Source organism: Cupressus sempervirens, chromosome 9 (genome assembly GCF_028749045.1).
Source record: "Cupressus sempervirens isolate cs-2001-9-10 chromosome 9, ASM2874904v1, whole genome shotgun sequence".
Taxonomy (NCBI): domain Eukaryota; kingdom Viridiplantae; phylum Streptophyta; class Pinopsida; order Cupressales; family Cupressaceae; genus Cupressus; species Cupressus sempervirens.
In genome coordinates, this window is record NC_143126.1 from 156,645,550 (window position 1) to 156,669,416 (window position 23,867).

A 23,867-nucleotide genomic window follows, 5' to 3' on the forward strand; every position below is an offset into this window, starting at 1 on the left:
TGAGCTATGATTATGTAAAGGAGTACAAGAATTAGTTAAGATAGTGATAATATGATGCATTGATAATCTATTTAAGGTTATAAATGTTGGTTGCACTAAGCAAGTTTAGAAGAATAAGTTACACAAGGTTTTTCTGCCAAGCTTAACTGAGTGGATAGTAGGTGCCAAGAAAAGTCAATGCAAGATGAGCAAAAAAATAGTTGGAGCTGAGTAAAAGTCTATTCTAGTGTATGTCGAGAAAAAAATTGGATACTGAGTAAATTTTAGTTGATGTTGAGTACCAATAACTTTAGTTCATGTCAAGTGATTTTATAGAGGATGTTGAGCAATGTACTATGTATTCAGCATCAAAAGATAGATAATTCCTAGTGGCTACATTATTTGAAAAATTATAAATTCAATGAATCTAAGTTGATGAATTTGTTTTCTTAGATTGTGTCAACTAGGTGGAAGATAAGGTTGATGAGTTGGTGGAACAAAATTCAAAGTAAACCATTTTTAGGAAAATTAAAAGAGGATCGATGGAGAAGTTTCTAGAGGAGATATGAAATATAGGGTAGATTCATTATATCCTGCCTAATCCATCATAACCTCACATTGGATGATGGGAATGAGTGGAAGAAGATCTAAATTTCCTCTTGATAGAAATGGCTAGTCAGAAGCAAAGGTTGTCATATGTGAGAACCTAAGGAAGATAAGGAGTCAAGGGTTTTGCTTCATCAAGTGACCTAAGAGAAGAGTCTACATTGGAATGTTAAGCAAGAAGGCTTAAGGGTATGAATGCTTGAAGGGTAAACAAGCTATCAGAGCTAAGATGTATGAAGGCCAAATAGAATGGAGGACATAAACAAAAAATTTTAATCTATAAATGGAGTTGTAAGTTGTTATCAAATCAAGCCTACTATTACTCTATAATAATTGTATCAGTCTAAGGTAAATCCTTTGGATTAAGGTTGACCTAACAGTCATTTGTAAATCCTTTAAGCAGGTGGCATTCCAAGTGAATTGTTTAAAATCCTCTAACGAGGCTCACTCCTAATAGGGTCACATTTAATAGTGTGTATTGTAACCTTTAACAGTGTAGGCCTTTAACAAGGCATCACTTCAAAAGAATGAAAAGGAGTAGCATGTTACTGTTGGTTTTTTTCCAAATTGGGTTTCCACATAAATAATTGTGTCAAGTGTGTTGATGAATCTATTATGTTTCATGTTTACATTTTTGCAAGTTGATTTGATAGTAACCTACATGTTTTAAGTAATTACATAATCTTATGGATGCATACATGAAGATAAATGTTTTATGGGTTCACTAAGCTTTGAAAAGTTTTATTTATAGATCTAGACCTTGGATAACTATTCACCCACCATCCCCCCCACCCCTTCCCACCACACCACCCTCTTAGTTATTCTAAATTATTCCAAAAATTGGTATTAGAGCCATCTAATTAAGAAGACTAGTTTGAAGCTACTAGATGTGCAAAGATCAAGATATCAAAAGAGAAGTACCCAAGCTTAATAGAGATAAATTTCTTGAATGAAAAAATTTGATGAAGCTACACCTTGGAGGACTTGGAGATCATGCACAATATACCATTACTACTAAGCATGTTGATCATACTAGAGCCCTAATAGCGTAAGATATGAAAAAGAAGAAAGAAAGCAACCAGGCAATGCTTGAGATTGCCTTTTCCTTAAGCTATGTCAAATTTGATGATATCAAAGGTCTTGATAGTGAAAAGAAAATGTGGGATGCCTTAGCCACCATTTATGGAGGAGACACTAATGTTCTAAGAGCCAAAGCTAAAAGTCTCAGAGGTAAGTTTGATTATGTGAGAATGGAAGAAGGTGAAAATATTGCTCAATATGTTACAAGGATCAAAGAAGTTGTTAATGCAATAAGAGGAGTTGCTGGCAAAATAGATGATGATACTATACTAAGAAAATTTGTAAGGAAACTATTACTTATATATGCTATTAGAGTTTCTACAATTCAAGAATTAAGATGCATACCAAGAAATAATCATTCAATTAAAGGTCTAGTAAGTAGACTCACTACTTTTGAGCTATCTAGCTTTGATAATTACAAACTTAAAAATGTTGAATCTTCTTTCAAAGCTAAGAAGCCATTGAAGGAACCTAATGAGAAGAAGATAAAGATAAAGATAAAGTATGTGTCCAGTGACCATGATATAGATGAGGAGGATGTAGAACAACTTGAAGCACTACTGGAAAGAAGATTCCACAAAGGTAAAGGCAAGTTCAAAGGTAAATTACCTATAATTTATTTTAATTGTAATGAGGTTGGTCATATTGCTACTAGATGTCTAGAGAAGAAGAACTATAGAGGTGATGACAAGTACAAAAGTAGGAGAGATAAAGATAGCAAGGACTATAAAGACAAAGGAAAGAAGTATTGCTATATTACTAAAGAAGAAACAAAAGATGAATTTGATAGACATGATGATGAAGTGGTTTATGTTGCAATGAAGGATGAATCTAATGAAGATGAGGCAACTACACTAGTGACTTATGTGAACAAGAATGACAGATGGATCATTGACAGTGGATGTTCACATCACATGGTTGGAGACAAAAGTAAGTTCATTACCTTGAATTATTATGATGGAAATAGTGTAAGATTTGATGATGATGCACCATGTTTGATAAAAGGAAAAGGTTCTATCGAACTCAAAAATAAGATTCTATGTGACAATGATTATTATGTTGAAGGACTTAAATATAATCTCTTAAGTGTGTCACAACTGAATAATTTAGGATGTGAAGTTGAATTTGAGAACAAGATTGCTAAGATATATGACACAAATGGTAAATTTATTGAAAAGGGTGATTAGACTAGGAGTAATCTATTCTATCTTGATATAGAGGATGCTACTTGTCTAGTTGTAAAATTTGGTGATGTGTGGCTATAGCACAAAAGGTTATGTCATGTTAATTTTTATAACCTGGTCAGTATTAGTAACATGAGAAAAGTTATAGTTTTTTCCTCTATTAAAGAAGCTTGATAATGTAATGTGCAAACAGTATCAGTTAGGAAAAACAAAAAAGTCAAGTTTTAAGAGTAAAACTCATACCTCTAAAGAAATACTAGAGATTGTTCATACTAACTTGTGTGGACCAATTGAAGTGCAAAGCTACAAAGGAGATAAGTACATTATGCTATTTTTTGATGTCTATTCCAAAATGATGATAGTTATGTTTCTAAAATAGAAATTTGATTCTTTTAAAGGTTTAAGTCATACTTAACAAGAATTGAGAAGGAAACAAGTAAAAGCCTAAAGTGTTTGAGATCTAACAGAGGAGGAGAATTCACATCAAATAAGTTTGAGATTTTTTGTAATGATAGAGGAATCAAAAGACAAACATCTACCCCTAGAACCCCTCCACAAAATAGAGTTGTTGAAAGAAGGAATAGGTCTATAATGGACTATGCTAGAACACTCATGATGGAGAAAAATGTTGCTTTAAAGTACTAGAGAGAAGCTGTAAGTATAACTATCTATACCTTAAACCATGTACAAGTCAAGAAAGGTACTCATTCGACACCTTTTGAACTATAGCATGGATACTCACCCAATGTAAAATATTTTAAGGTATTTGGAAGAAAATGTTACATTCTTAAAGACTTTAGGAATGGTAAACTAGATGCAAAAAGTGAAGAAGTTATATTCTTAGGATATTCCATAAAGCTTATAAGTGTTAAAATACTAACACTAACAAAGTTGTGGAAAGTGTAAATGTAAATTTTGATGAATATATAGAAGTGCATGAGGCTGAACCTATGAAAGAATTAGAAGAATACAAATCATTTGTATACACTTATGAAGGTATGCCTACTGAAGAAGATGTCACAAATTAAGCTGCAAACTAATAGAGAGCTTCAATGACTACCAAGTCACATACTATGTTGAGTTCCATTTAGGAATTGAGTTACACTCAAATGCCCAGTTACAGAATGAAGTTGAAACACATTCAGATTTAGAGATTAGTGGAAATGTTGAGCTACCTAATAGAGATGTACACAATGATTATGAAGCTAAGAGACAAATTGAAGAAATGAGTGTTGAACCAAGATTGTCCAAATATGTCAAGAGACATCATCTTGCTACACAAATTATTGGAGATAAAGATGCTAGACCAATGACAAAAAACAAATTGAGAAATGACACATGTTTATTGAGCATGAAGGAACCTAAATTAGTAAGAGATGCATTAGAAGATGTCAACTAGAGTATTGCCATGGAAGAAGAGATTGAACAAATTAAGAAAAATAAAACATGGACTTTAGTTCCTAGACCAGAAGACAATGTGATTGGCACCAAGTGGGTATTCAAAAATAAGCTAGATGAAAATGGTGAAGTCACAAGAAACAAAGCAAGATTTTTTTGCAAAGGATATGCACAAGAAGAAGGAATTGACTATGGAGTGACATTTGCCCCTATTGCTAGAATGGAAGGAGTGGGAACTCTACTTGCTTATTGTGCATATAAAAGTTTCAAAGTTTATCGAATGGATGTCAAATCTATAGTTCTAAATGGTATATTAGAGGAATAAGTTTACATAAAGCAACCAGAAGGATTTGTTGATGTTAACAATAAAAATATGGTATGTAGATTAAATAAAGCTCTATATGGTCTAAAACAAGAACCAAGAGCATGGTATGAGAGACTTCATAAGTATCTTATGAAGATTGGATTTGCAAGGATTGATGATAACAAAAATCTGTACATAAAGACAGAAAAAGGAAAAATGCATTCTATTATCTGAAATTTTTTTTGATGGTATCATATTTAGAGGTAAGGATTTTGCAAATGAAATGAAGCAAGAATTTAAAAATTATATGTTTGGAGAGATCAAATTCTTTGTGTGTTTGCAATTATATCAGATGAAATATGGCATATACATCACTCAGTCAAAATAAGTCAAGGAAATATTGAAAACTTTTGGATTTGAGGATTCCAAACTAGTAAGCACACCTATGGTGATAGGAAACAAGTTCAGTTGATGTGAATCAAACATTATACAAGTCTATGATTGGAAAATTACAATGTGTAGTACATAGAAGACCTAATATAGCATTGTGTATAGGGATAGTTGAAAGATTCTCTGCTAATACTAGTGAGAATCACTTGATCGATGTAAAGAGAATAATGAGATATCTAAAAGGAATAAAGGAGTATGGTCTATACTATAAGAAAAATGAAAAATTTGAATTAAGAGCCTATATTGATGTTGATTAGTTGGAAACATTGATGATAGAAAGAGCTCCAGTGGAGGAGCATTTTTCTTAAGCAAGAGGTTGGTTACATGGACTAGCAAGAAAAAAAATTGCACCTCAAAATCTACTACTGGAGCTAAAGATGTTTGTGTTGTTGTGAATTCTACAAACATTGTATGGATCAAACAATTACTCAAAGGTATGAAAAAAGAGATGATAGAACCAATAACACTTTATTGTGATAATACAAGTGCTATCAATATATCAAAGAATCTTGTGATGCACAGAAAGACTAAGCACATTGCAATAAAGTATCATTACTTAAGAGAATTAGTTCAAGATAAAGAGGTGAAGATCAAATATGTTAACACTAAAGGAAAAATTGTTGATATCTTCACAAAAAAATTACCTAAGGATGCTCATGAGTATATAAGAGGTAAACTAGGCATGATAGCCCTATCAAAAGCTGTCTAAGTAACAAAAGGAGTGCCCTACATCAAAAAAGTTGCTTTTTAAATACTACAAATTGATGTAGAGGATCTTACTTTAGGCACTACCTAAAGTAACCAAAGAACTAATACTTCAAATCAGTTACAAGTAAGGTGATAGATGGAGAAATTGAAGAAGTTCATATTTACGTATTAAGATGACAAGTCTTTGGCATTATTGTTAAAGAGGGAGATAATTGATGATCAAGGAAAATACAAGAAAGAGGGAGTTGGTCACTAATCAAGAGAAAAAAGAAAGAGAAATTCAAATTCTAACATCTACCAAGTAAGAGGGAGATACAAGAAGAAATTTAGAGGGAGTTATAAGGAAGAGTTTTGCAACCTATTCAAAATATGGAAGTTTTTGATAGAGGGAGAAACTTCAATACAAGGAATTATTTTCTTTTTGAAGAGTTTTGTAACCTATTCAGAAGATAGAAGTTGCTGATAGAGGGAGAGATTTTGATATATGGAATTATTTTCTTTTTGGTATTTTGTTGGTCTTACTACTTTAATCCAATTAATTTGGTTGATCAGTTTGGTTTGCCATCAATGCCAAAGAGGGAGATTATTGAGAATAAATTGAAGAAGATCGTTAAAGAGGGGGATTGTTGATAATAGATTGATACAAGTATGATCAATATGCTTCAATCATTTTTCTGTCACTGATGTCAAACCTACTATTTTCTAGTAAGACAATTGCTTATATTATTTAAGTACTATCACTTATTTGATTGATGAAGAGGATTTGATCAAAAGATGTGATAATAGCACCTAGAGGAATGGTTGAGTTATGATTATATAAAGGAGTACAAGAATCAATTTTTTATGGATTCACTAAGCTGTGAAAAGTTTTATTTATACATCTAGACCTTGGATAACTAATTTATGATAAAATTATATTGATGCATCTAGTTAATCAATTAAAACAAATAATAAAATTGAGTTCTTTAGCTAAAACCTTTCTCAATTTTTTATCCTGTCATTTCTAGTCCTTGGTTGATCCAAGTTATATTAGTTCACTTACCCTGCTATTGGAAGCTTTTTTGCACCTTGGATTGTTGTGTTTTTACCTCTTGAATTAGTAATCTATGATTTTATGAGTGACCTTTCTTGAAGTTAGTGAGTTAGAAATCATCCTTGTTGAGAAGATAAACCTTTGGATTCTTTGATAACATGCGCAAAGAGTCATAGTAATCTCTTGTCCATTCACTTCCTTTCAAATTCAATTATAATTAATTATAATTTGGGTAAATCATCCTCCCAATATATATGTGGTAGGGTATTCACCCAAAGTAGTGGGAACCTCTGTGGTAGTGTTGGTTTATGTCTATTGCAAAGATTTTATCTTATCATCTTTCTTTTGGACAAGTGAGAATTTTTACTTTCCTAGTTTGATACTAAAGTTTCTTAGGGTTTTCCTATCAACTAGTACCTTTTATTTCATGTTGGTTACAACAATATATCAAGTAGACCAAGGAAATTGACCTCAAGTTGTTTTTAACCAATTACCCTTGGTTCAAACTCACCAAAGACTTAAGAAAATTTTGTGTGAAAGGAAAACCTTCCTAGATGAACAAGCTACAAAGGAAGAGCAATTTCAACTCCTAGAGTTGGAGCTACAAGCTTTGTTGGAAATAGAAGAGACAAATGATCCTGCTTACCTTTATCTCACTAAGCACATAATGGGAATAAAACATGAATTTGAAAAATTATTACAAGAGAACATTACATCATTACATGAATCATCTTCTTTAATGTCTAAATCTTCTAATCCAAGAAATCAGTTATCTTCATAAAGCCAGTAATAACTCCTTTGAGCATATGCCAATATTTCATGATGGGCCTATCTTTGACCAATATGAGAATGACAAAAATGGTCCTAGACACACTATTGAGAGAACTTTTACTCCTTTGGGATTTTCATATGACATGGTTCTTGAGAATTTAGTTACAAAAAAAAAAATTACTTTACCATACAAATCTATAGACCTTATGAACCTGAGGTAAAACCTCCATGGTGGAGATATGCTCACTATTATGGTTACCATAGAAATAAAGGTCATAAAACTAAAGATTGTATTATGTTGAAATGTAAAATTCAAGATCTTATCGATGATGGAATCATTGATGTTGAAATTCCTAAAGGCTTATATGATGAGGATACTTCTCTTGAGCAAGATCATGTTAATGAACCTATGCCAAGTGATGGTTTCATTGACGCCTCTACTTCTTCTAACACTCATGAAATTCCTAAAACTTCAAAGCTATCCAACATACCTCCATCAAACAAAGATCCTAATTCTTTCTACACTAATTATGTGTATCCCCAAGGGCTACCTCCAAAAGAAACTCAAGCTAATCTACAGTTGGTTACAAACATTTTTCATGCTACTAAGACTAAAGATGCTCAACCTTCATATGATGCTATGCCTACTATGCTCACTTCAACTAGTCAGTCACTATCTCCTCAAGATACTATCATGCAAACCTCATATTATCCCTTGTCCTTAGAAGTGGCTCCATGTCAAGAGGACTCTCAAAAAGCTAAAGATAAAAATGTTAAGAAAGATTAAGATCAAGCACCCCTTCATCTCCATAAAGATGACACTTCCATATCCTAAGTATGATGAAGACACTACTTCCACTATTTCCCTTGAGCTTACTAAAAATTGTGAACAAAGTTTGATTCCTATTCTATCTAAAGGAACCTTGTCAAGATCAAAGTATTCCATTTTCTTGTTCTACCACTCCATGTTTACTTCCACTTTCTACTCTTCTTATGTCTTTTCAAGCTCCAAAAAATCCTATCAAACAAATTTCTCCTATTCAAGATGCTCATGATTCTATTGAAACTCCTAACACTCACTCTAAAAATGTTGATGTCCTTGGTTTGCATATAGATGTTGATGGACTTATTGATTATCCTTTCTCATCTTCTACATCTGTCCTTGGACTTCCTACAACAATACCAAGGGCTTCATGTCTTCATTCCATCTTGGGTCCTTATGTCCCTTCATTTTCCCCTCATAACTCTCCTAATTCATCATCTATTTTGAGTTCTTTCATCTCTCCATCTCCTATCTTTCCTCAATATCAATGTAGATGCACATCCTTGAATTTTTTTTTAGCTACCCACCCATCCAAACCATTCATATCCTCCTTTTCTTCTATAAGTCCCAAGTCTCTTAGAAGTAACTTGAGTGTTCAATACAAAAAAAAATTAAAAAATACAAGAATCCATCTAAAAAAGAAGATCACCATGTCTTCTCTAATCAACATAGAGGCATAAAGTCAAAAGAGATATCTAAAAAGAGAACTATAAAATATGTATGGGTTCCAAAATCCATCATTGAAGATATTCTCAGTAAATCATCAAAAATAAATGAAAAGCTTATGACTATATGGATTCCAAATTCTCTCTTGAAAGAGTCTAATGTTGAGCAACAAGTGAAGTTGACATTCAAGCTTCCAAAGACTTCCACTTCATCTTCTTCCAAAGTAATTCTTCCATTCCATGCACCTAAACCACAACCTCTTCTATCCATTCACCATATTCCTTCATGTATTCCTTCATTTATGTTTCCTTCATCCTATTTCCACCCTTCAAGGTGTGTGTTGATGTTGATCTTTCCTTCCTTTCTATCTACCATTTCAAATCCTTCTATCTTCTATCTTTTTTCTTTATTTTTCTATTCCTCCTGTCTTTCAACCTCACTCACTTTGAGTAAAACCTTATGCTCCATTTTTCTCTTCCATCTTCCTGTAACTATCTGCATCTTTGAGCATGCTATTTTGAATCCTTGGAATATCATGGTTCATCCTTTCAAGGAGCATTATCTAAAAATATTTCCTTCTTCCAAAAAATTCAAAAAAAAAAAGATTTTAAAAATGAAAAAATAGAAAGTGTGCCATGGTGAAAACTTGGAAATAGGCATTGTGGTAGCAAAATTAAAGAGAAATAAATTCACCCTATAATGAAAAGCAATCCCTTTTGGCACCTAGGATAAGTATCATTATGAAAACTTAGCAATTAGGCATCATGTGTAGTTCTTCTACATCCTTCATCCATTCCATACTCTCACTTTGATCTTGACAATGTTGACCTATACATAAATATTTGGCTATCTTGTGAGATATCCTATGATGATCTTGCTTTCATTCCTTTCATGTTTAGCCTTCATATCTATTTTCCTCCATTCATTCTAGCCTTTAGCTATCCTTTTCTCATTTGATCTTCATCTAATAAAAAAGAGTAAAATAGAATGGTATGAAGCCTCTTGACATTTCTACTCATTTGGACTATTCCTCCTATCTTCCAACCTCACTCACTTTGCATAAAACCTTATCCTTTATTTTTCTCTTCCATCTTCATTTCCCTATCAACATATTTGAGCATATTATTTTTAATCCTTATCATATCATGGTTTATCCTTTCAAGGAGAATTATCTAAAAATCTTTCCTTCTTCAAAAAAATATAAAAAGAAAGAGAGAAAAAATGAAAAAATTGAAAGTGTACCTTGGTGAAAACCTAGAAACATGAACCTTGGTAGAAAAATTAAAGAGAAATAAATTCATCTTATGGTGAAAACCACTCCCTTGTGGCACTTGGGATAAGTACCATGATAAAAACCTAGTAATCAAGCATCATGTGTAGTTCTTCTACATCTTTCATCCATTTTGTTGTCTCGCTTTGATCATGAAAATGTTGACCTATACACGAACATTTGGCTATCTTGTGAGCTATCTTACAATGATCTTTCTTTCATTCCTTTCATGCTTAACCTTCATATCTATTTTCCTCCATTCGTTCTAGCCTTTCACTATACTTTTCTCATTTGGTCTTCGTTTAATATAAAAGAGTAAAACATGATGCTATGAAGTCTCTTGACATTTGTACTCCTTTTAATTGCATCATTTCCTTCTTTTGCATTACTCTTTCATGACTTATCCTATGTTAGCTTTTCATTGCTTGTCCAAATGTGCTTTACATGACATTCTTTTCCTAGCTTGGGTACCATTGAGGAGTTTTCCCTTGAGGATTTCTTCCCTTAATTCTCCTTCATTATCTTGTCTTCCATCTCTTCTATTAGCTTGTTGATCCCTCTTATCCTCCACCTTGCTAAAAATTATGACTACATGATGTGATCTTGCTTGGTAGTTTGGTCCTTTTTTTTGTCTGGGGGCATCCTTTGTAAATATTTATTGATCTTGAAAAATCCAAAAAATGATATATTTCAAAAATCCAAAAATATGATATATTTCAAAAATTTAAAAAATTTGATATATTTCAAAAATCCAAAAAGATAATATATTTCAAAAATCCAAAAAAATGATGTATTTCAAAAAAAATCCAAAAAATGATATCTTGTCAAAGATTCTAATAATTGGAAAATGTCCTAAAAAAAAAATCATCTTAGGGAAAATCTACTAATAGGAACTTAAATGTATCTTTAGAAAAATTATATATTCCAAAAATCAAAAATTAAAAAAATTTTTAAAATACAATAAGATCCAAGTGGTGAAAACCTAGAAACTGGCACTACTTGAGGCCTTTGCACCCCTATTTCTTAGCATGGGTCCTCAACATTTAGCCTTTCTACATCATGCCTTGTACTTGTTGCCTTGGTTTGGAATTGGTCTTTTTCTTTTTCTATGGGGCATAACTATGTTGACTTTGGTCTCTTGGATACATTAGTCTTTAGGACACCTTGCTAATAGTGTTTTTCAACACCACCCCCAATTGTATTTTTTAATACAACCCCTGACATTGAGTGTTTTTTTAACACTTATTGGTTTGGTCCTACCTAGTTTTTTCATGTGGTCTCACCTACTTGCAAGTATTTAGTCCTTATCCTCGAAACTTAGTATCATTTAAGACACTTCAAATTTTAGACACAAACACTAAATGCTTGAGCTATGTCACGATCTTTTCTTTGTGTTCTGACTATTATTGATTTTTGTTGAGTTTTATTGTCTAACAAGTCTCCCTAGTATGCATAGCTAGAGGACTTGGGACATGGGGCATGTTTTTATTTTCTTTCTCCATGTGGGTGTGGTCTTGAAACCCTAGAGTATCTCTTGTTGTCCCCTTGAAATACTTAGGAGATTTGGGGCATCATCCTTGACTATTTTTGCATAGTCATTCTTGTGGTCATCCTGGCATCTATGCCTTGATGTGAGCATTTTTGTGCTACATTAAATTGGGTAAGCTAACATCAAAGTCATCTTGACCTTGATTTCTTTGATGATTATGTTATAATATTTCTACATTCCAATTTGATATAAATCACATTCATATCTTCATAGTTACACTTGTGACTAGTGATGATTGTGTGATTTTTCGATGTCTGTTAATAATGGCCCAATGAAAAAAATAAGTTTCTTTGCATTTTTTCATAAATGATGAACACAAAATCCTATGTTACAGTTTCCCTATTGCAAGTACACCTTTTCATTTTCATGTAGCTTTCATTATTAGACTTCATGTTAATTTGCATTTTTAGGCTGCATTTTGAGTTTGAGATGGTTATCCTTCATCTTTCTTGTGGACTTTTAATCAACTATGGTTATATTTTTATCTTCATTTCCTTATCTTCTTTCATGATCTCAATCAAAATTTCTATCTTAAACAATTGATTGATTTTGAGGCATTCTCTTTCTTAAGGAAAATTATCTTTCTTCTTCCAAACTTCTATCTTCCATTTTCTTTCACCCCACTTCTTTTCTTCTAATTCAACTTTGGGGCATAATCTTTCATGCTTGATGATCTACCTTAGTTTTGTGATCCTTATATTTTTCATTTTACATCAATAACCTTATCATTAGTTTGATTTGATTAAATTTATCAATTTTTTATTTCTCATCTATTTCATTTTGATTTCGATCATGAGGGGGAAATACCTATCAAACTTCAATCCTTGATTTAGATTTATCAATCTTTGTTCCACATGGGACAACCTTGTCTTTGTCAAGACAAAAGTATTATAAAAATTTGTATTCTTTATACTAATGTGGTCCTAAGTTGACCGCACATCTGTGTTGTTTTATGATCCCAAATTGACCTCACACTTCAATTGCATTTTTTGACTACATGGGCTCTCGAAATGATCTCGCATTAGTCAAAGAGGAGAAAATGTATGCACCCTTAAATGGTTGCCTAGACTATGGGCCCTTATTCTTCAATTTATCAATTTCCTAAATCAATGCATTGCAATATTTTATTGAATCAATTCAAATCATTCTCCTTGATCAAATTGCAATTAATTTAATTATTTCAATAGTTCCTAAGGTTTGATCATCTTCTTATAAATCTTATTTAATTAAAATAAAACTTCTCTTTCAGTTAAATAAAATAGCTCCTATTTAATTAAAATGGAATATTGTCAAACGCTCTTTTTTTCTCATTGATGGAATATTGTCTCACATGGATATTATCCCATATTGGTTTTGAGAAGCCTCCCACCTCCACAATTGAATATATAAGGAGCCCTCTCCTTCTCATTTCATAATAAGAATAATATATGTTAGTTGTTATAGTTTTGTTATGCCGTAGGTTTGGAGAGAGATTTTGGAGAAGGAGTTTGAGCCGTAGGTTTTGGACATTGGAGCTTCATTGCAACTTCTCTCTTCTTGTTTTCTTCTCTCATGCATCCATGGCTTCCATCATCATGATTCATCCTTGCATTTTCATATTATCTTGAAGTCATATTTGTTTTTATAGTTAAATTTTGCATTGTTATTTCCTTTCATAGATTATATTTCCTTTCTTGCATTGCTTTACATTGTTATTTCCTTTCTTGTATTGCTTTGCATTTTTATCATCTAGATTAGCTTGCAAATTCTTTTACATGCATATTTGACAATCATGGAGATAAGAATTCTTGCTTTCCCTATTTGAATCTCTCATTTTATGGTATACTTGCAAGGGCACAAACTAGATCAAACTAAGGCCCTCCATTAAAAACAATTGCACTCAATGAATAGAGATCTATGAGTCACCATTTGAGATCTCATTCTTGAAAAATCTTGGATATAATGACTCATATAAGTGTGTCAACATTTTAGCACACAAAATGTATTAGAATTGTTGTTTAAAGATGGTAAGTTGTAAAGGGCCCTTAAATTATATTGGTAGTCAATCTAATTTATGTTGTTTGTATTTTGGAAGATAAGATTTTTATCTAATATAAAATAGAAAAATCTCTTGAGCAATGATTTAGTGTACCTATAATTTAAGTTTCTATAATAAGTTATCTAAGAGGATGTGAAGCATCATTGTTTATTATCTAGGACATAATCTAGTAAAGTCTTGTTAACTTTCTCTTCCTAGGTTTACTAATACTATATGTTTCATTATATTTATTCATTTTATAGGATATTGAATCTATCTCAATAGAATTAAAGTACTTGAACTCTATTAGTGAGGTTAATGTCATTCAGAATGCCTCAACAGTAATGAAAACCAAGACATCTACTGATGACAGTTGTCATCCTAAATGTCAAATGGAATATAAATAAGAAATACCAGTTTTTCCATATTAACCATCTATTTAAACAATTTATGCCAAAGAAGATAATTTGAAGAAAGTAACCCTTAATGAGTATCTTCATATAAAGTCTGAAATATCAAGTAGGGAAGACTACAATAGAAACCCTCTAGGGACATGTAAAAATTTAGAAAAAGTAGAGCAACATCCAGATAAAATTTAGTTTATGGAAAATGAAATTTCTAAGGGAATTTTGGAAAATGGAATCTATTTATATTATGTGTAAGAAAAACAATTCCTAATTCTACATCTTGTTTTTGATAGTGAGCATAGTGTTGGCAGTTTGTGTATGCGCATCTAGTGATGTTGTACATAATACACCCAGATCTCTTGGTGTATGGAAGCCTATTATCAATAAATCTAGTGTTGGAAAGACCAACAAGATAGTGAAAATAGATTTGAATATGCAAAGCCTAGGTCCTTGATGTATAGGTTCAAGAATTACCAAGAATCCTTACTTAAAAAAGTCTCCATTGTACTAGTTTCCATCTAAGAAGAAAAAAATCTTTTCTTGAGTAGAAGATCAAAATGTTGGTTGTATATCTTAAATTTCCTATCCATTAAAGTGGCTATAAAGGAAGGTAAGTCTTTCAAATATGTTCATATTCTTTCTTTTCTTTTACTTTTAGGAAGTAGAGGGAATAATGGCATTCCTAGATGAAACTTTGGTGGGTTCAAACATCATATTACCCAGAGTTGAAAGGGGAAAAAATGTAGTGCAAGTTGTAGCGAGAGAAGCTATGAAAACTCATAAAGTTGATTTTGTAGAAGCATCCTAGTGTCATATCCTAGTCGGGGTAGGGTTGTAATAATATTGTTTAGATTTTTTTATTGTAAACTATCACTAATGTAGCACTCTATAACACTTGAGGATTAATTCCATGCTCATCTTTTTTCCCTTTTCTATGTAGAATTCCTTGTTGATTAGCTACAAAGGAGTTGAAGAAAGTAGAGACAAATTCATTAGAAGATCTTGCTGAGGAAATAGCACTTGGTTTGATTATGAAGAATAACCTAATAACTTAGAACCATTCATGCAAAGGAGAAAGTCTTCATAATATAGAAGGAATAAGTAATACTATAACTGCATCTTTTAAAACTGCATTTGAGGTGGACAAAGAAGTCTCAACAACTATTAAGGTTGCTTTCAAGAGATTGTCTCAATGTTATGATTCTACTATATTAGATATAGAAAGGGCTAATGAATACAATTCTAGTATCTACAATGGAGATGCACTAGGTGTTGCTAGCATTGGTGAAACATAAATTGTCAAGGGATTGGATGAAAATGTTGGCTTGCACGAAGGATGTTTGAAACCAACACTCATCTTGATTTTAAATAAAATGAAGAGAAAGATAACCATAGTTTTCCAAATACTAAACATGAAGCTGGTAGGTCACCACTAGAAAGAAGAACATCTAAAGATATTCCATCAAATACTGAAGCATTTGAGGATTTGGTGAAGCTAATGGGGGAATGGATGAAACTCCTTAGCACTAAAGAACTTATATCTCTAGAAAAAGTAGTGTCTACTTGTAGATTGGTTGGTTTTCTAGAAGATCAAAATGTAGAAGTAAATGACAAGAAAAATGGTTGTAGCATTGTAGATATATTATTTAATCACATTTCTTTTCTAGAGGCAAAAAATGTTGCAGCTTCTAAGTCTATTATCTTATCTAGAGCTTCTAAAAAGAATTTTTTTTTGGAAAATATGCATAATTTAGGGAGTATCCTTGGAAAGAATAAATTGAAGTTACAAAAAGAAATAGTAGAAACCAAAAATTCATACAAAGGATATGAGATAATATTTCATCAATAGTCAGGGCACATAGTACAAAGTCTTCATAAAGTCCTTGTTAAACATGTATCAAACTTGTAAAGAGATAAGAAGGAAGCAACTGCAATAGGCATGATACTTAAAGTTTAGAAAGACATGAAATCTATAAGATCTTGTACAAATGAGCACAGTAAACTTGGATTAGCAAAATTTTGAAGAGACAAGACTCTACGATCAAAAGAAATTTTTTTAAAGGTTGTGCCAATAAAAAAGAGAATAAGAATGCAAATATGATAGGTGTTTTTCCTTTTAAGGAAAGAAAATAGACTAATATTGGGAAAAAAAAGTCTAAAGAACAAGTTGAGAGTTTAGATAAGATTCTCATTAAGAGATTTTCTAGGTTAGAAAAGGAGAAGACAGTTGCAATTGCTTTTGCAAAGGCACATGACAAACATATAAACTTGACATCAACAAATTTTAAGATAAAAAGTTGTGATGGTCTTGATGATTATAACCATAGAAGCAATGTGCAAGACAATACGAATGATTACGCTCCTCAACATTGGGAAGATTATTTTACCTATGTTGTTGAGAAACCTATATTAATCCAATCTGAAAACATTCACAATGAAGAAAATATATTATAGCAAAATTCTTCTTTTGTATCTATTCCTAATTTAGGAAGTGTGTTGATCAAACAGGTTCCTAAATTTCAATGAGAAATTTAAGAAGCAAAAAGAGCTTCCACAACATCTCAAAAATTATGGATAAAGGAGCACTTCTATAATGAAAAGTTCAAGGAAGGTTTGGATAAGTTTTTTTTAAAACATGTTTTAAGGCTTGAACATGAGAAACTTGTAGTTCGTAATAGAGAAAGCTCAAGAAACTTGACATTCTTAAATGAGGATAGATTTTCCTTACTAAGGACTATAACTAACAAGCTTATTTCTTGTCACTATTTATTGTAGACACCATCTTCAACTAGGAGTATGTCAAAGAATCCACATTTTAAACAATCTCTCTTATTTTCCTAGCTCACATAGATATGATTTCTTCCCCCATGCCAATGGTTATAGAATTGTTGGTTGTGTTTTTGTAAGAACATACTATATTTTGAATTTTTGACTCTTTGAGAGAAACATTTAAGATTTTTAATTTACCTATATGTTGTATTAAAGGTAATTAGTGATATACGGACAACCATAAGAGCAAAAATAACATGAAAATAAGACAACCATTTAAGAAGAATCTTACTTTGTCATGTTAGTTCCCATTATTCTTGGGGTAGTATTGCTTGCATCTTGAATTTTAGATGTCCTATATGCTTATACAAAGAAACCTACAACACATCCTCCATGAGAGTCCATTTCCAAGAAACCTAAAGTGATGTTGCCCCATCCTATATGATGATATTTTTACTATATATTTTGAAAAAAGAAAGTGGAATGAAGTAACCTAGAAGAAAGAAGAAAAATTACTTGAACTTTCAATCATGAATCTCACTATTTTATGATATATAGTTTTAATGTGAAGATTCTTACAAATCCTATATTTTTACAAACATAAATAGATGCTCTATATCAGATGGTGATACATAGAAATTTTAAATTGAAATATTTTTTAACTTAGTTTAAAATTGAAATAGATGAAAACAAACAAGCGTGTTCTTCTTATGTATATTGATATAGTGTGTATGAATCGATATTAATCATAAAGCTTATGCCTAGAATTTCCACTTTGTCTAATTTTATACCACCCCAAATATTACCTATACTTACAAATGGATCTTTAGGTAGTAAAGAGTTAGTCCTTTAACACCCACTACTCTCATCAAAGACTTTAGTATTGCCTCTACAAACAACATAAAAGAAAATCAATATGCAATGCCTTGATAACTAAAGAGTAATTTACCTTAAGATCAATCCAACTTTCAACATTATATGCAATCACTTAGTTATTACATTCCAAACAAGGGGTGATTCACATAGTTCCCAAGCTAATAAAATTAGTCTTGTTTAGATTTGAACATGATTTCAAGATGATTATATGTTGATACTCATGGTAAGTAGACCAGAGTCCTACAGAATTTAACACTATTAAAAGATGATTAGATATGAATGTTCACTATTTGGACCTCTAAGCTAAGAGACTACATATATAAAGTGCTCATGGAGCTCAAGAGTTTATTTTAGCATTTTTTTAGGATTCTTAGAGAGAACCAAACCTATTTATTGGGAAATGGGGTCTCCTTTCAGTAAAATGATCCTCTCAATGTGAGAAGAGATGGACCCATTTGAGTAGATACAATTATTAACTTGATACATCCATAAAGATTAGTTAGTAAACTTGAATTCCAAATTAAAAGTTTAGGAAAATTTTAAAAAACCAAATACAATAGAGACAAATGAAATAAATTCCTTCAATGATTTTCATAACCACTGTAATAAAGAAACCCTAGAATTTGTCAACGAAGATAAAAGGAAACTCTAAAAATGACAATGGATATTACCTTCACTAATGAAATCCCTACAACCTTGACATGGAGATCCTCTCATTTTCAACAATAGGTGTGTAGCTCTCATAACTTTTCCACTCTTTCCAAATGGTGACATGTGTAGATGTAGTCTTAGAAGGTCTCTAGAGATGAATTGAATCAAAAATCTCCAAAATCTTCTGCCCTTCCTAACAATTCTTGACTCTTTTCTGCCATTTCTCATTTTCTTTTTCAGCATAATAGTCTTTTCACTCTTTTCCACCATTCCTCCTTTCCCTCCATGATGAAAAAATATGTGTTTTTGGGCTTCTTTTCAATTTGAAATAATTAATAAATAAAAATAATATAAGTAATAATAGAAGTTACAAGAAATGATATTGTTTTAAAAAAATAGTATTTACATAATTTATTGTGATAACCAATTTGTGTTATCTTCTTAAATAATATTTCTCCTTTTTCAAGTAATACTAATTGTAAAAACAAAGAGATATTAGGATTCCAAAGACTTTAGAAATTATAAAATTTGACAAAAAAATATTTTAATACAAGGCATCTTGCATAAGAATAGGCATGGAGATTAGTTGTTAAAACCTAATGTAGTGAGTTTTGGGAAGGACAAATGCATACAAAAAGAGTTGTCATACTGAAGCACATATGAAACTTTAGAGAAAACTATATAAAATGCATATTTGATTAACTAAAGGGAAACTAACTAAAAAAATTCCATCCTTTTTCATGCAAAAATATCAATTGTCTAAAATTCCTTCCAAATGAAAATGAATATAAGTCTTCACATACTTTATGAAAAATAAAATTTATATGTTGTTAAATATATTTTTAATTAATAATAAATTGTTAATATATTTTAATATGTTTTTCACTACTGCTTATAAACTAGGAATTCTTTTAGTTGTGAATATTGAAATAAATAATTGAGAATCCAAATGAGAAATGTAAATAGAAGAGAATTACATTAAGAAAAAAAAATATTAATATACTCATTCATTGATATGCCTCTAAGTGAATAACTAAATTAGTTTTCAATATTGATCGAAGAACCCAAAATGGTGAATAGATCCCTCGAGTCATTTAACAAGGAAGAAAGAGAAGGTCTAACTGCTATTAATGAGTTATAGAAAATAAAATTAAAGTTAGGAAGTACATATGAGTAAATATTAGTGACTAATTATTCATTCATTTATTTGACAATTTATTTAATCATTTCTATTTGGTTGATCTTGAGATTTCACCCAATGACCAAATTAGTCACTTATTTAGTCACCTATAGGTATAAATTGTAATGAAACAGTAGAAGGTGATTAGTTTTACTAAAAAATTAGTGGTGTGACTAAAATTTTTAGTCACATGTTTTCCAAAATGTACTTTTGAATGGCTACAAAGAATTTCCTAGAAAAGAAACTCGTTTTGTTCCTTTGCTCCAAGTTTTATTGCCAAAATCCTTTGATACTTGATGTATGTTTATAAAAATAACAAGATAGGCCTTCTTATATAGAGGAACCTTGGATATGCAACCAACTAGCCATTGCAAGATAGGTTGAGACCTATTTTACCCACCTTAATTAACATGGATATGTGTTACATCAATTAAATGCTCTAACAATTACACTAGTGTTGGATACAAAGTAATCTCCAAGGTGATAATTGAGTTACATGATTCATGGAGTTAGATTTCCCCTATATGAAGATTCTAATGCAAGAAAAATTGAACCCTACCATGGGACCCAAGATACCCATACTTTAAAAATAATGTTGATCAAACTCATATTCTTGACAATTTGTCAAATATGAAGGACCCAGTCATCCAAAATATAATAAAATACCTCAACTCAGTTGTTCCAATAAGGAAATTGATTTAGCTTTGATAACTCAAGTATAGACCCATTAAATACTCCCCTACTAAACTAATATAAGTGTCATTAATGCCTATGTAAGCTTCCATTGCATTGGGAAGTAATCATGAATTGATTACTTAGGTCTGTAAGGGTTCCTTTCCTTAAGGAACTCTGTGATGATATCCTCATTGCACCACAATGTTTCACCACACTCTCAAGTGGATGTCTCACATCCTTTCCCATCAAACATTACCAAGAACTCTTGGAATAACCTCTTTTCATTACCGTAGGTTTGTATTGAAAGAACTTATATTACTTGGAGGTTCAAATTATCAATCACATTGGTTGGGATCCTATGTGGAATGTTTCTCAGTAAGTCTGCATCATCAATATGATATGGCCTTAGTTGAGAGACATGAAAAATGGGATGGTCCCCAAATCTCCTTAGTTGAGAGACATGAAAAATAGGATGGATCCCCAAATGAAAAGGAAAATTTATCTTGCATGTTATCAGGATGATCTTATGAACCACTTTAAAAGGATCATCAAACTATCTAACTAGTGAAGTACTCAACCCCTTGGGCACTTTGAATTGATTTGGATCCATTAATAGAAAAACATTAATGTCAATATTTAATTCAAGCTTTTTCATGTGTTTGTCAACAAACTTCTTTATTTTGTTTGAAGCATGTGTCAAATAGAACTATTCCAAATAAAATTTTCTATTTTATGACTACAAGAGTTTGATAGTATTGGCATCTACACCTTGATATCTAGCCAACACAATTTATAGTGTGAGTGGTTGTTTTCTTGTAGCCAATTTTAATTGAATATACTTAAAATATTCACTCTTTTGAAAATTTTAAGAGAATTAGGCCACATCAAGAAATCTAGACTATTTTCTCTAATCAGATGCAACAAAATACCTCAAGTAATCTTCAACAATACCATTTATCTACATGGTCTACCCATAATTCTAGTGATGGAAAGCAAAAATCATCAATAAGTGATTCCCTTCTAGTTTGAAAAAATCTTACAAAAAGTTGGAAGTAAACCTTAGGTATCAATCATTTTCTATGTTCAAAGGTATGCCCCACAACTTGAGCACATTCTTGAAAAATTATATAACTACATCCTTAGCTATATAGGTTAACTTCCATACAATGAAAATGGAATGTTTGCTAAACAAATCTACAACAATTATTATGCTAGAAAAACCATCTACATTAGGAAACTATGTGATGAATTTCATATTGACACTTGTCCAAGGTCATATTGGAAATAGAAGAGATTGTAGAAGTCCTACAAGCTGCATCTTTACCGCTTTGTTCTATTGGCAAGTGATTTTGTCCTACTAGCAAGTGGGGCAATTCTTCACATACTTCTTAACATCATCTCATATGTTGAGTCATTAGAAACCTCTCTCCAAGAATACCATTATTTACTTTTATCCTGAATGGCCTACCCAAAAAAAAATCATGACACTCTTGTAGCACTTCTATATGAACATCTATCTACTTTAAAAGGTAGACTTAGTTGTTGGAATAGTATAGGATCACATCATTGATCATAAAATACCCTTTCTAACCTGCATAGTCTTTCAAACTAATTTTCCATGCCTCAAAATCATATTCCAAAGCTTCCTTAATCTTATCAATCATCTCATATGTCAACATGATTTGTCTTTATCCCATTGCCTCCAAAGTGCCAAGTTTTCCCTTTTGTTGAGTGCATTGGCAATCACATTATACCAATTTGTGTTATGCATCAATTCAAAAATGAAGTCCACTAGGAGTTTTTTGAGTTTTCATTTTGCAAGATGCTTAATGTTAGGAACTCTTTTTAAATCCTCTCTTGAAAATCTAATCTAGGATCAACTCCAAGGTTTTGAGTGATCTTGCAACCTACTAGAATCCGATCAATTGAAGATAAATGTGTATGTTTGTGAGGGGGCCTTTTCTAGTTCAACTAATTCTAAATAAGATGTTTGATCTATTGTTTTGAAAAAGTAACCACAAAATAGATATATTTTTGGTATTTTATGTTTTATGATGAATGCAATTTATCAATGCAACTATATGAATTCCTATTTTAACAAAGTGTTAGAAAAGTAAATAACAAAGATAAGGTGACAATAGATTAAAATAAATAACATGAAAGGGAAATTCCTAATGGAAATTTACTAGAGTAACAAAATGTTTGTGAGTTAAATTGTCAAAAAGATCAAGTAACAAAAATAGAAGCAGTTCTTACTCAATTCCACTAGTGCAATTATCGATGAGAACTCAGTAATAGCCAAAATATGTTTCACTTCTCATCAAATCGTAAGGCCATAGAAAGTATTCTCAAGTTAGACAAGAAGCTATGCAGGAACAATAAATGATCTTTTCTCAAACTTGGCATGTTAGAAAAATTATTAAAACAAGGAAAAAACTAGAATTAAAAGGGTGCAAAGTCATTACAACACAAAAAATCATTGGATCCATTGTTATTCATGAACATGCATTCACAAAAATAACACACTCTGGCAAGAATAACTAACTCAAAATGAGAGCACCAATAGCATATATCATTGCATAAAAATAACATCATAGAATACATATTACATCCATGTATTTATAAGAAATCATCACCTCCCTTTGTTCTAGGACTAAGAGTTCTTCAAATTCAAATCATGCTAAAAACTAATAAAATGAATCTAATTATATACAAATTGACTCTCTAAATGGTGCTAAGTAGGTCTCCACCCTTTTTTATATCAATTAATGGGTGTATGATCCTTTACATGAATTAAAACAATGAATGAAGATGTAGATAAAAAGGAAGTTGCAAGAGGATATGAGAGTTAGTGAAAGCTCTAAAAATGGAAACCTAACCTTCTCTAAATATTTATGGGAGTTGAACTACCATCAAAATGTTTTTCTAGTGCATGGAATGCATTTAAAATAACAACTAGAAGTTAACTATCAATGCACTATTGATTATTTAAAATTGTGAGTGCACTCTAAGAATATCGCACTTTTGAACCTTGATGATAGGTTCCAAAAATGATAATTTTTCCCAAGCAACAAAAATGAATTTCCAACATCTGGGTTTTCTTCTCTTTTGTACCAAAATGATGTCTAGATGTTTCCCCTTGAATTTCTTGATTATCTCTATTATTTGGGTAGCCTCTATTAAATCCAAAACTCCATATTATCCTTTACTAATTGTTAGTAATTACTAACCTCTATCTGGGTTTTCACAAAATCCTAAAGTTTGGTGTCTAACTCTAATAATACCTCCTCAGTCTTGAATGCCTTCCTGATATCTTCATCTAAAAAAGCATTTTCAAATGTTCCTCACAATTTTTGGACTACTGATTGCACCAATTTGAGCTTGGGTTTTTACTCATCTTCAAAAATCTCAAGGCAAGCAGCATTAGTACCTTTCTGCTTCCAAAATTTTCCCTTATGTTTGGTCCCTTAA